Here is a 13,371-nt window from a genome sequence, read left to right as displayed (position 1 = left end):
ATTTTTTGCCTCCAATTTGATTACTTATAAATCCAAAGAATATAAACATTTTACTTGGGGAAAGGATTTTTGCATTAACATTCTATTTGTGGTTCTAAACAAAATCCCAAGTCTACAACGATCCGAATGCCGCTTCAAAAGTTACCCGTGGTTAAAGGCCACAGAAAAAATAGCAGTTATCAAATTTTTAGATCAGGAAATTGCCTATAAAAATATGCAATTAATTTTTTTCAGCAGTTTTTATGAAAATTCAACTCAAAAAGTTGTATTCCTTAATAATAAGTATCTGTGAAAGCATAGTGAAATAAGAATTACAAAAAGATTTAATGCAGCTTATTTTTACACGATGGATACAAGCTTAAGATTTCGAGGAATAAATTGTTGTTTATAGTTTGGCTTTTTCTGGTTTTAAAAAATAAATGATTGTATAGGTGTCCTTGCAATATAATGGTTAATGGAAATGCAACTAGTTCATACTTCAAAAATTTTTGAAGTTGATCGTTAAATCTTTTTGTAATGTTTATTTCATTTATATCTGTATTTCATTCAGCCGTTAATTATAAATATTCAAAACACAGATATCGCTAAGGAGTGCATACTTCACTGAGTACACTCCTTAACGGTACAACGTTACAAATTTTTGAGTCGAATTTTCTTAAAAACCGTTAGTCTTACGAAAAAAAGTAATTTTATATTTTCTATAGACAATTTCCTGATAACGGCTATTTTTTCGATAACAGTGACCGTTAACGAAATATTCGCGAAAAATCGTATTTTGTGACCTATGACCCCAGGTTACTTTTGTAGCGGCATTCAGATCGATGGGGACTTTTGAGATTTTGTTTAGAGCCACAAATAGAAGTCATGCAAAAATCCAGCTTTCCCGGAATTATTTAGAAATTCGGTCTTTATTTATTCTTTATTCTCTGGATTATTATATTTATTTACAGTAACTTTGACATCAAAATTTGGGTCCTTTAAGATATCGACGACAATCAAATACGAAAGACGATATCCCAGAACAATTTTTTCAATATACATATCTTATATTTACCCAGCTAATCAATCGCAAAATGTTCCAAGATTTTCCAAATAATTTAAACGAAACCTTTAGCATATTTATTGCCCTGCTTTTTTTGCCAGTTAATATATATATCTGTGGCTATATAAAACATTCAATAAAAATAATTGCTAATAGCAAGAAAGCAATTAAAGGCGCCTGATTATATATAATTTTTTTATATTTCTTTTCAGTTGTATGTAAGTTGTCTCGCCGTAAGGTATTTCTCCGATTACAACAAATTAATAATTAAAACATTACATAAATTATAATTGTTATACATCAATTAAACTTCATGTACAAAAAAAAATTTAAACAATGTTTGAAAATCTATTATGTGTATGATTCATAGTTTTTTTTTATATAAATTGAAATTTTTCCATCGTCACATCGTAATAGAACTTTTTTGTGTTTACCAAGTAAATTTTTTTTCTATTCTAGTATTTATTTTATCTTTTTTTTTTTCAAATTATACAAAAGGTAAATACGCAGTTTATTTTATTTGAATTTCCTACCTGAATATTGAGAAAAACGGCCTCTTAGTTGGGTAATAGCGGGCTGCAAAAGCGGGGATTTAGTAACCCATGTTATGTTAGTGGACCACCTTTTAATTTTCCAACTTATAAACGACAATGTCTCCATTCGAAGAAATTGCTCTCATTTTGATATTAATAATCTTTATTTGAATATCTCTTGTATAAATTTGCAGGATCGAAACTTGAGCTATGTAGTTCAGATGTAAACAAGTGAAAATATACCTTGGTATATTTTATATACATGGTATAAAAAGGGTAAATGGTCAATAAATTGTTCTTTAACAATACATTAACAGAAAAATAATGGGTGCCTCAAAAATTACGAAAGTTTTAATTTTAATATATAGTGAAAATATCATCGTCAATTAATATCTGACAAAAGTACACATTAACTATGTTGACGAATTTTTTTAATAAAGTTTGAAATAACAATGAAATTGAAAAAACCAGAAAATAGGGCAAAAATTTGGCCGCCATCTTGAATATCTCACTTCCGATCGAGATTTCGGTTGGGCAACCGACATATTCGGATTCAGCAGGGTCGAAATATGGAGAAACGACTTTTCGCCAAAAGTAATATGATTTGCTTCTAAAAGTTATATTTTCTGAAATTCTTTCTAGTCTATAAGACAGACTTGTCTGTTTATCCGACATTATTAACGGTTAATGATTCATGGTCATAATTCAGATGCATTATATTAATAATATAATGTTATTGTTTGATTCTTATGTAATTATTATTATCAGTGGCCTAGTTATGAAACAATCAAATAATTGTTTCAATGTAAGTGACATTCGAAACATTGACTTCAATAAAAAACACTATAACTTTTATGAAAAAAAGAAAAACACCTATTAGATACTTACTATGATGCACTTTTCCTTAAAAAGTATGGAAAAGATTGTACAAGATTGCGATTAAATGAACAGCTTAGTAGCTTAATATGAGCTTAATGTGAAGATCAAGGATGATGGAGAGTAAAGAATTCGGATACACAAAGACAAAGTCTGTTTTTAAGAGAAACATGGATTCGAATAAGCTGATAGTTAGAAAGGAATGTTTGAAAAAATTAACTTTTTAAATAGAAAAGATAAGGCATAATGAAGATGGTTGTATAATGGCTCAAAAGATTGATAGCAATAGAACAAAAACAGTAATGATAAGAAGCGTTCATTAACCCATATAGCCACTTGAGTTACAATACAAGAATACTTTTCGAGAACAACTTGAGTTAAACAAGCTAAAACAAGTTAAAACAAACAATTGACTGAGATTAAAACAAACAATTAATTGAGATTGAGACTAAAACAAACAATTAATTGTGGAAATACCTTAATAGAAAGTGTTGAATATCAGTGCTTGAATTTTTTTTTTTTTAATAAATTAGTAGGAGTTTAAAAACCAACACAATGAAGGCGGCCTTCCGGCCGCCATTTATTCGGTTTTAGAAAATAGTATTTTATTTCGTTTTTTGAGAATGTTCAAAAAAACCACTAGTTTCCAAAACTATCTTTTATAGATTTGGAGAAAATAAACCCCAAATTTTTGTCATAATTTGCGCCCTAACGGGTAAACAGTGACGTACAAAAAAATGTTTCAAACACAAGTTTTAAATTTTTTACACTTAAACTTTTGTTCTCTAACGGTTTACAAAATGGGTCTTTCGGGCCAAGACCCAATAGATCTATGTTTTCGTTTTTGAGTAATCGTGTTGTCAGACAGACGGAAAGACAACCGAAAATGGACTAATTATGACTGATTATTGATTTTATGAGCACATACATTACTGTTACTGATGTCTATATGTTACTGATATCTACTGTTATGTGATGTCTATACTGGAAAACCGGCATTATTATATCTTGGCAAAATCACCTAAACGGTTTGATTAAACGAATTTGTTTGGTGAAATTTTAATTATTTTTGTGTGTGTGTGTTCGTGATAAAATTCTTAATTGCTCAGGCTTAGTATGCCAATACACAGGAAATTCAGGTGAACAATCTGCCACGATCTTCTTATCTTCAACGTTATGTATTTTGCCTAATGAATGTAATACATGTATTCCAAATTACTTGTATTCTATTAGCCGCCTTCTAAACCTAAGAGCTGTGTTAACTAAAGAGCTAAAATTAAGAACGGCTAAATTTTTAATTAAACATTAAATATCGAATTATTAGAACTCAAACCGCAAAAATATCACGAGTAGGTCTTTATCTGAAATTAATATTTAATTCAATATTTAATGTTTAATTAAAAATTAAGCTATTTAAAGTATTTTTAAGTCTTAGAAAGCGGCTAACAAAAGACAGATAGATAAGTCTTGTCATACATGTATTATTTTCATTGGACAAAATATATAATCTTAAAGATAAGAATACATTATTCACATGAATTTCCTATATATTGACATACTAAGCTTGAGCAATCAGAAATTTCATCACACACAAAAAAAAGAATTAAAATTCCACCTGACAAATTCCTTTAATAAAAGCATGGATTAGCAGGCGCCATATAATAAAAAACCTCAAGGTTTATTCAATACATCAAAAAAAAAAAAATTCTAAAAACTTAATTTGCAAAACAAAACAGCAATAATATAATAGAAAAACACTGCAAGATATTATCAAATTTTTGAAGGAAAAAAAATTTTTCGTATTTTGCAACCTTGTGAGATGGAAAGTTTTTAACGATTTTTTAATGTTCATTCAACTGTTTCTTGTAATAACTATACTTTACCAATAATAATAATTATTATTAACATTAATGTCAAAATATTAAGTAGGTATATAATAAAGAAATAAAATTACAGGGTGTGCAAGTATCTGATACACGATACAGCAATAGAAGGAATACCGACGACGCTCATATATAATATATTAAGTAGTTGTGTGTGTGTGGACTTTATCTGTTGAAAATATAGTATAATTTATATTAAAACTAGCTTGATACTCACCCGCCACACTGGCTTAAAAGTAAAACCACCGCTTTATTACCTCCTCCTCTCTTGATCTTACTTATCCCCTTTCCATAACATTAGAAGGGATTGTTTTACACAGCTTAAATATATGCACAGTTTTCAATTTTTTTTAATTGTGAAAAAGTCATAATTCAGTATATCAGAAAAGATGGTCCTCAATAGTTTGACATTTACTATTTTAACTTTTTACAGAAATCTTTAAATTATGGTTCAAAATGATGATCATAGATGGCGCAGTAAAATATCAAATTAAATTTAATTTTTTAATTTCTTTTAAATATAACTTTATAAATTATAGCTCATGCGTTATTCTGATGTGCGAGCTATATTGTTATGCAGTTTCATTCAAATCTGCTCGGTAGTTTTTGCGTGAAAGCAAACATACAAACAAACAAACATCCTTACTTTCATATTTATAATATATAATAGGGATATATATTGTGTATTTTTCAGTACTCTTTTTTTATCGTGCGGTTGCCTTCTCTGTAAATTAAGCATCTTTTACATTGATAACCCAAATTTTCCTTATAGAAAAAGTACACAATGGATGAGTCTAAATACTAAAATATTATCCTCACTTTCTTGAACACACACACAACATATATCTAACCTTGATCTATGCACTGATTAGATATAGTTAATACATAATATATCACAATAGATACATACAATAAAAAAAATATTTGCAAAAACTTCAAAAAGAATAAATCATTTATGTATGTATTTATTTATTTATTTATTTATTGTTTAATAACATAATATGCAGATTAAACAAGCAGATTATTATCGAACAATACAAAAAAAAACATATATAAATATAAAATATATGTAGTGATTGAAAGAAAAAAAGCTGTGGTTTTTATATTGACGCCAAGAATATGTTACATTAGTTCCTCCAAACATTTTTGATCGTGAGCCGATAACGAGGCAAAATTTCCTTGATTATATCTGTCTACCATTTGAAGGGATGATACCGCAGAAATTAATATCTTTTTCTCGACACATAAAGATTTATCAGATATGTCGATTCCTCTGTTATTTCTGTATCATAAGGCAAAGCACACAAATATTAAGGAGATATGCAAGGATTGAATAATACTAGGGATTTCAATAAAACTTTATAAATACATTTTTTGATTAACAAAGTTTCCAAAAATCACTTAAAATTCCTAGGTCATCGGGCTTTTTACTATTATTTTACCGTTCAAAATTAGCTGAAAAAATGATGAATCATATTGGTTATCCTTTTCAATGGGATATTTCTATATCAAAAAATCTAGAGATTGTGATAAAAAACTATCTAAAATATTTAGACAATCTTCTAGTTTATAAGAATACCATAAAAATATATGGTTGTCGATGGTATAAAAACAAAATTTTAATATAATTATGAATTCATCGAAGATCCATCATTTGGTGAACAGAGATGACTATAATTAAGTATTGATAATTGAAGAGAGATATCTATATTATCAAATTTATAGGTAGCACTTGCACACAATATATTATATATTTTTGTAGTTGCGTGGTATTGTAAAGCTAAAAATAACACATTATTTGATTACAAAGAATGTATTTGGTTTATATGTATGTACCGTGCAATAAACCAAAACTCTTTTACAATACTGTAGGGAAACAAATACCTTAAAGGCTAACTCTCATATTGAAGTAAAATTTTATTAAAATAATATTAGAAGAAACTTATTGATAACAAGAAAGTTACTAATATAAAGAGGACTATTATAAACTTTCTGAATTTCTTTATCACATATTTTATTGTTTATAACTATCTTTTAACATAGGTACCGTTAAAAACTTCAACTTTCTTTGTTACCAAACTTACTTTTATCAACCCTGAAAAAGTCAGCCAAAAAATGAATCATAGAAATTGCGTTTGTTTGTGGACTCGCGGTCTATTTAGTACATCCAACCAAACATTTTAATTCATATATATTCAACATACAAATATTGGTTTGATTTGAAGGTTGAATTTGTGAAAATACAATTAATCGGTATACAAATTTAATCGGTTAATTTATGTACATCATGCATATCTATATGTTTTGTAATCATTAAAATATACAACTGTGCATAGAGGAATTATAGTTAAATTTGTAACGCTTGTCAAACATGATTTGAGTATCGTGATGAGTAAAAATGGAGAAGTTAAGTAATTAAATCTACAGTCCTACGATGTAAAAGGCCAACATCTTACGGTAATAGCTATGCGAGATACTTACGTACAGAGGTCGCGCCTAATATGCAGAGGTCTTGCCAAAGCTACATTGGAAAAAAAAATCTTAATATCAACCGATATAAAGTTGACACAAATGCATGAGTTTTTTATATGAAATTAATATACGAGTACTGTTAAATATAAACAAATATTGTTGTTTTGAAATACAAAATAGTTTTAAACAATTTTTTTTTTATCGATTCTACCACTTATAAATATTATAAGAAAATACTGGTGTGATTGTCACAACTATATGGGCAGGTAAAAAAATAAAAGGTTTATTCGTACAAGTAGGTTTATTTAAAAAAAAAATTTTGATTCTCCGAGGCGGATTAGAACCAGCGACATGTAATTTTGCTATTAATTTTATTGTCTTGGATTCACGGCTCTACCAACTATCAGTTGATGATATAAAAATACAAAAATATCCCAAATATTAACAAAAATGATTAATTAGTTTATTTCAAATTCTCTGTTACTAACAACAATTTTCATGTGTTTGACTCAATCACACATGATAGATATATTTTCGTACTAATATAATTCTATATTTAAAGCAAACGTAAAGATTTTTTATTCGTACATTCGCTTCATTTACACGATTATATATTCCAACTAAGTACAATTTTATTTTCCATCAATAAAATGCATCACTTTAAACCAAAATCAATCTTTTTCATAGAAGTAATTATTTTGTTTATTCGACTTCAGTGATTCTGTACCAGTAAATTCATATTTTAAATTCACTCCCATTCTATTGTAAATACAAATACTTAGCTGTACTTGTTCCAATCGTTAGACAATTGTTTGAAAGTATTTTTACTTTATTTCAACATGAAACGGCCAACCAACGGCGAATGCGAATATTTGAATAACTAGCAAAATAAAGAATAACGTATATTATGAGAATTAATTTCAAATTGATCTATTTTCAATACTTTTTTCTCTTTATACTAATATAAGAAACGTCCACGGGTACCGCATTGCGCTTTTCCGCACGAGTCGAGTTAGTAACTTATATTAGTTTATCAAAATTATTTATTTTATCGCCCCTTTGGGGTATGGAACATTTTATTTTAGAAGAACCTGAATCGCGTACCAATTTATTATTTATTTAATTTTTTTTTATAATACATATTTGGTATGATTTATGTTTTATAGAGGTGGGAGCTGGTACTACATAGTTGTAGAATGTGATATGAGAGTGCATGTCCGCTGTGGCGCCGGTTTGATCCAACACCACCAGTTTGTATATACATACATAATAATATACATATAGCATGTACTGCTTGTGACCTTGCCCCCGGGGGGCTTCGCGCACATATGTTTTTTGTGTACAAACGTATATTTTATTATTAAGCAAAATGGTTTTATTAGTATGTTGCAAATTTTATTTTTTGTTTTTTGACACAATGTAAATATTTGTGAAGAATACTAAATCAAAACATGTTTTATTAACATGTAAGTAATAAACCTTTGGACTCTTTGGTGTGTTGTAAAAAATTTCCTACGAATCAATTCTGTGTGAATAGTTCAGATATAATTTAATTGGAGGTTTCAAAATAAAAATTTCTTTAATACACGTGTAAAGAAGACGTCATGGTAGTTTTTAAATGTTAAAGAAATTTTGACATTTTCAGATCCAAAGATGTAAATACTACTAAAGATTTGTTCAAAGAAATGTAGTCATTTTGAAGCAAAAAGTTAAAAGAAAATTATAACCCTAATGGGGTTATTAAAAAGTAGAATATGAAAATTAAGATTTACAAGAGTTACGAGTTACGAAGTTAAGAAATGATTTAGAGTACGAGTTAAAAAGTATGCTAAGGGCCCACCCATACAGTTTTCCGGGATAATTGTACTATTTAAAGCCACCCTGATATTTAAACTGACAGGTCCAGAGGTTTTTAGATCAGAACTGGATGAAATGTTTGATGTTCAAGTAAAGGCTTCATTTCTTTACCTTTCCAAAATTTACCGCATGGATTTAAATTTCACACCTACAAAACAAAATGTCAGAAGGAAAGAGTTAAAAACAAAATCAAAGATAATTTATAAACTTGAAAGATATTTTATGTCAACCATATTTTATAACAAGAATTGGTACAGTATCCTAAATTTAACACATTAAGTGTTTACTGAATAACAAAATCAAATATTTAGTAAATACACAAAATTTAAAGTGTTTTACAAATAAAGATTGATAAATACTAAGACATTTTAGTCAAGAAACTTTAAATTAATTTATATCAAAGTTTAAATGGATGCATCACATATTGAAATAAAAACCCTTTCAAACTATCTCCAAAAATTATAATAAATTAAACATTACCAGATTATTTTGGATAAAAATACTTCTGCTTGCTCACATATCGTTTTAAAATACATCACGTGCAAAAATAATTTAAAGGTTGTATTGGATCTAGGATCCATTATTGTTGATATTTTAAATTCAATCCATCCTCTAGGAGATCCCAAAAAGAAGAGAGCTCCTAATCAATACTCAAACGAGTAGGTAAATTAATTCGCGCATCAATCATTGCGCATAAGAAAGTAGTTCTATTATTTTATATAATCTGTTTGTTCGTAATTTATGTACTTTAACCGACATAAATTACGGAACAATTTATGTATACATTAAATCTGACGCACACTCTTGATCAAATTACATTTCAAACAAAAACAAAATCAAAATTGGTTCATCGGTTTGGGAGCTATAATGCCAAACCTAGACATACAGGAAAAACTTAAAGCTAATTGACACTTTTAACAATATTAAACATGCACGATACATTTCCTAATTTTATCCAATTTAAGCAAACATTCAAAGCAGAGCAGTTACTAAATTTAATTTTTAAAATCAAGTCACTTCATGCTAAACGAAGTAAATTGGAATGGAAAACATATAAGTTCCAGTAAATGATAATTATATGGTCTCAAGATAATTATATGGTCTCAAGAATTTTTGTCGGTTTTTTACTGTTATTTTATGTTATTTATTTTGGATTGGATTGTTGGATTTGGAAGGTTTTTATTATTTTTAGTTGTCAAAATCAGGTGATAAAATACTCGAATATCATTGGCCAAAAAGTATCATGTAATAGATCTTATGAAGACTGATGTCACAATTTTCAGATAGGAAAGTATAAATTGTGAACACATCAAAACAACAGTTTGCAGATTCATACTGATGATGACTACTTGGTAGTCGAAATACGAACTTATATAATACAAAAATGGATCTAGGAAATTGGGACATAAATCGAAATTTACACAAATGCACAGACACGTTAAACTTAAACAAACTGTATACATATAAACCAAATATATACTTTGTAGTCAAGTAATATGTTATTTTTAGCTTGATAATACCAAGCACGTACAAAAATATATAATAAATTGTGTGCAAGTGTTGCTTATAGTTTTGATAATATAGATATCGCTCTTCAATCATCAATACTATAACTGTAGTCTCTGTTCATCAAATGATGGATCTTCGATGAACTCATAATTGAATTAAAATTTTGTTTTTATACCATCGGCAACCTTATATTTTTATTATTATTATAAACTACAAGATTGTCTAAATATTTTAGTCAGTTTTTTATCACACTCTCTAGATTTTTTGATATAGAAATATCCAATTGAAAAGTATAAACTATATGATTCATCATTTTTTCAGCCAACTTTGAACGATAAAATAATAATAAAAAGCCCGATGACCTAGAAATTTTTTGTCATTTTTGGAAACTTTGTAAATCGAAAAATGTATTTAAAAAGTTTTATTGAAATCCTTAGTATTATCCAATCCTTACATATCTCCTTAATTGTTGATAGAAACAATCAAAAATTGTCAGTTATTCATATAAATTTTAAATTGAAATATTTTTTGCGCAGTTGATACATCCCTAGGATGAATTTTGATTGCCCTTAGGGCCAATATAAACAAAGCGGCATCTTTTTTGCTTAATCCAAATAAACTGAAATGTTTATGGGAAAATTCCAAAAAAAAAATCGAATCGAATTTTGGTGAGGAGGGCAAAATACTTGTGAGCAAACCGAAATTGCATAGCATAAATGGTTATTTAAAAGAAAATGGTTTCCTCTGATAGTGATGAAAAAATATAGAACTGAAAGCGTTTACTTTCTCTTTATTTAATCTTGCAAGCCTATAGCTCTTCAGATACAGGGATGTCACAAACTTTAGCTACTATTAATTTATCTTTTGTCATGACATTTTACTATCTTGATACCAATAATTGAAAATAAATATGACTTGGATAACTTTATGCTAAAAATGAATTATTATTTCTTATAAATATTTATGAATTTTATAAAATTTCCTTATTGAAAATAAATTGTAAGTATTTAAAGATTCTTATAAATAATTCATTTTGTTCTTCAAGATATACTGTATTATTTTTTTATATGGACTTTAAAACGAATGCAGTGAACAAGTTATTCAAATAGAAGTTATTTTCTGGATATTATAAATGACAGCATTATATTTAAAGTGACAACCAACTTTTCCTTAACGTGGATGTAATTGAAAGCATCAAGTTTTGCAAAACTAATCAGTGGATAATAACAACTTTCACTTCAATCAAAATGCAAAAAGCCGAATAGATTATGTAGAATATACATTTGTTTGAAATTACTCGCAGAGTCGCAGGTGCTAAGAGATTTTACGAGCCTCTAGAGATAACATACAAACTTTAAAATCAAATATTGTTATTATGTATAGCGACAAAGAAACTTGAGGTTTTCCACTTGAGTCCTACGATTTTTCCATGAGTAGCCCTGAGCCTGTTCCATGATTTCAAGAATAAGACATACCGTGAACTTACATGTTTCCATGGATCGATACAAGTTTCTAGAGCAAAGCCTATAAGTTACCGAAAATCGATTTCGGACTATATCTCACAAACTATGTATTCAATCATCATTTACTGAAAGGAAAAAAATTTCACTCTAACGTCTTCGTTCAAATTTGTTTCGAAAATAAGTAAAGCTAGGTATATAGATTAATGTTAATGGATAAAAAAACAAAATATATTTTGTCGATTTGTCGAGTATTTTCTGTAGTATCCCCCGAAATGCTATATAAAACTGTATGTTTTGAAAAGGTTAAGGCGCTCTCTCATGAGGTACTTACTTTGTCTTCCAAACAATTTCAATTTCGTGTTTTTTAAGTCTTTTTTACCCTACACATTCCAAAAACATACAAATAAAAGGTGGGCCATTTTAATATATTATGGCTAATAGCTTGTTTTGTACTTAGACAATCATAAACAAGCTAGTTTCGTAAGTAAAAAATAAGTAAACAAAAGTTGCAAAGTTTGATGGGGGACATCATCATGTTCTGAAATCAGATGCAATGTTGTTTTTTGGGTTGCTTTTTAATGGTCAATTTAGTACCTAAAAGGAAAGAGATAGAATACTACTTAAATTAGAAAGTTGACCCTCACAAAAAAAAAACGAACATTTTTTATTTAAAACATTTTTCGAAAATCGTAAGCTTTCAGAAAAAATGAGGCTCAAAAATATGTCATTATTGCAATTAATCGAAAGAAACTACGCTAGCTTTACCAAAATAATCATTCGTCTGTGTTAATAATTTGTAAGCTCAGGTAAATTTTCAATATCATTTGAAGAACAAGGTCAAATGACCTTAAAACTAGAATTTCAGGTCAAAGTCATGGACCCAGGCGGATGTGTTGTATTGCCCTTGGCAACTTTTGGCTAACACAATTTTCTGTTTTTACCGTGTGTCGATTAAATGCAATATTGGCACATTTTTAAGTCGCATTTCTTCCAAAAGGTAACGATTTTCGAAAAAATAAAAATAAAATAAAAAATGTTAATTTTTTATGAGGATCAACTTTGTAATTTAAAGTGTTATTCTATCTCTTACCTTGTATCATTTAAATTGACTATTAAAGAAATCCGAAGAACTTGGCCCAATCTGATGTCAGAACATGATGCCCCCCCCCAAACTCTGCAACTATTGTTAAAGTTATTTTTTGATTGGTTTACCACAAAACGAGCTATTAGCCATAATATATTAAAATGGACCACCCTGTATATTCTAACTTGCAAGACAATTTTTCAGCGCATAATTATCTCTGACAATGTAGGAAACATATTCGAAATAAGAAATAAAAATAAATAAATGTTTCTTCACAAAGCGCAATTGCAATTCAGTTTTAGATTGTGTAATATACTCACAAAAATATTCCTAAACAGTAGGTAAATACACAGTTTAATTTTTGATTTAATAGCAACGAATAACGATTAGCTAAGGAAAATTACTGATATATCAATGATATATTATTTTAGTAATGTAATAAATAAATCTAAATGCAAAAATATTTAATTTTATTCGCAATTATTTAATACATATCATTAATTATAATTCTCACAGTAATCTTATTGAAGGTTTGTTTATAAACATAGACCTACCTTATATCGAAATCAGCTAGCAACCAGAATTCACAAGTTCGACAACGATACGTGTATATAAAATATACTGGATAAAGAACATCGTTCTCTAGATTCTG

The 13,371-nt window shown here is 28.2% G+C and overlaps 1 protein-coding gene across 1 annotated transcript in view; it reads right to left on the bottom strand.

Moving 5' to 3' along the window:
* LOC123301809 (dual 3',5'-cyclic-AMP and -GMP phosphodiesterase 11-like) overlaps positions 1-13,371 on the bottom strand; it is a 413,277-nt gene that overhangs the window by 300,359 nt on the left and 99,547 nt on the right. The window lies entirely within an intron of this gene.

Source organism: Chrysoperla carnea, chromosome 5 (genome assembly GCF_905475395.1).
Source record: "Chrysoperla carnea chromosome 5, inChrCarn1.1, whole genome shotgun sequence".
NCBI classification, from domain to species: domain Eukaryota; kingdom Metazoa; phylum Arthropoda; class Insecta; order Neuroptera; family Chrysopidae; genus Chrysoperla; species Chrysoperla carnea.
The sequence above is the reverse complement of the archived record's forward strand: the minus strand, read 5'-3'. Positions and strand labels throughout refer to the sequence as shown.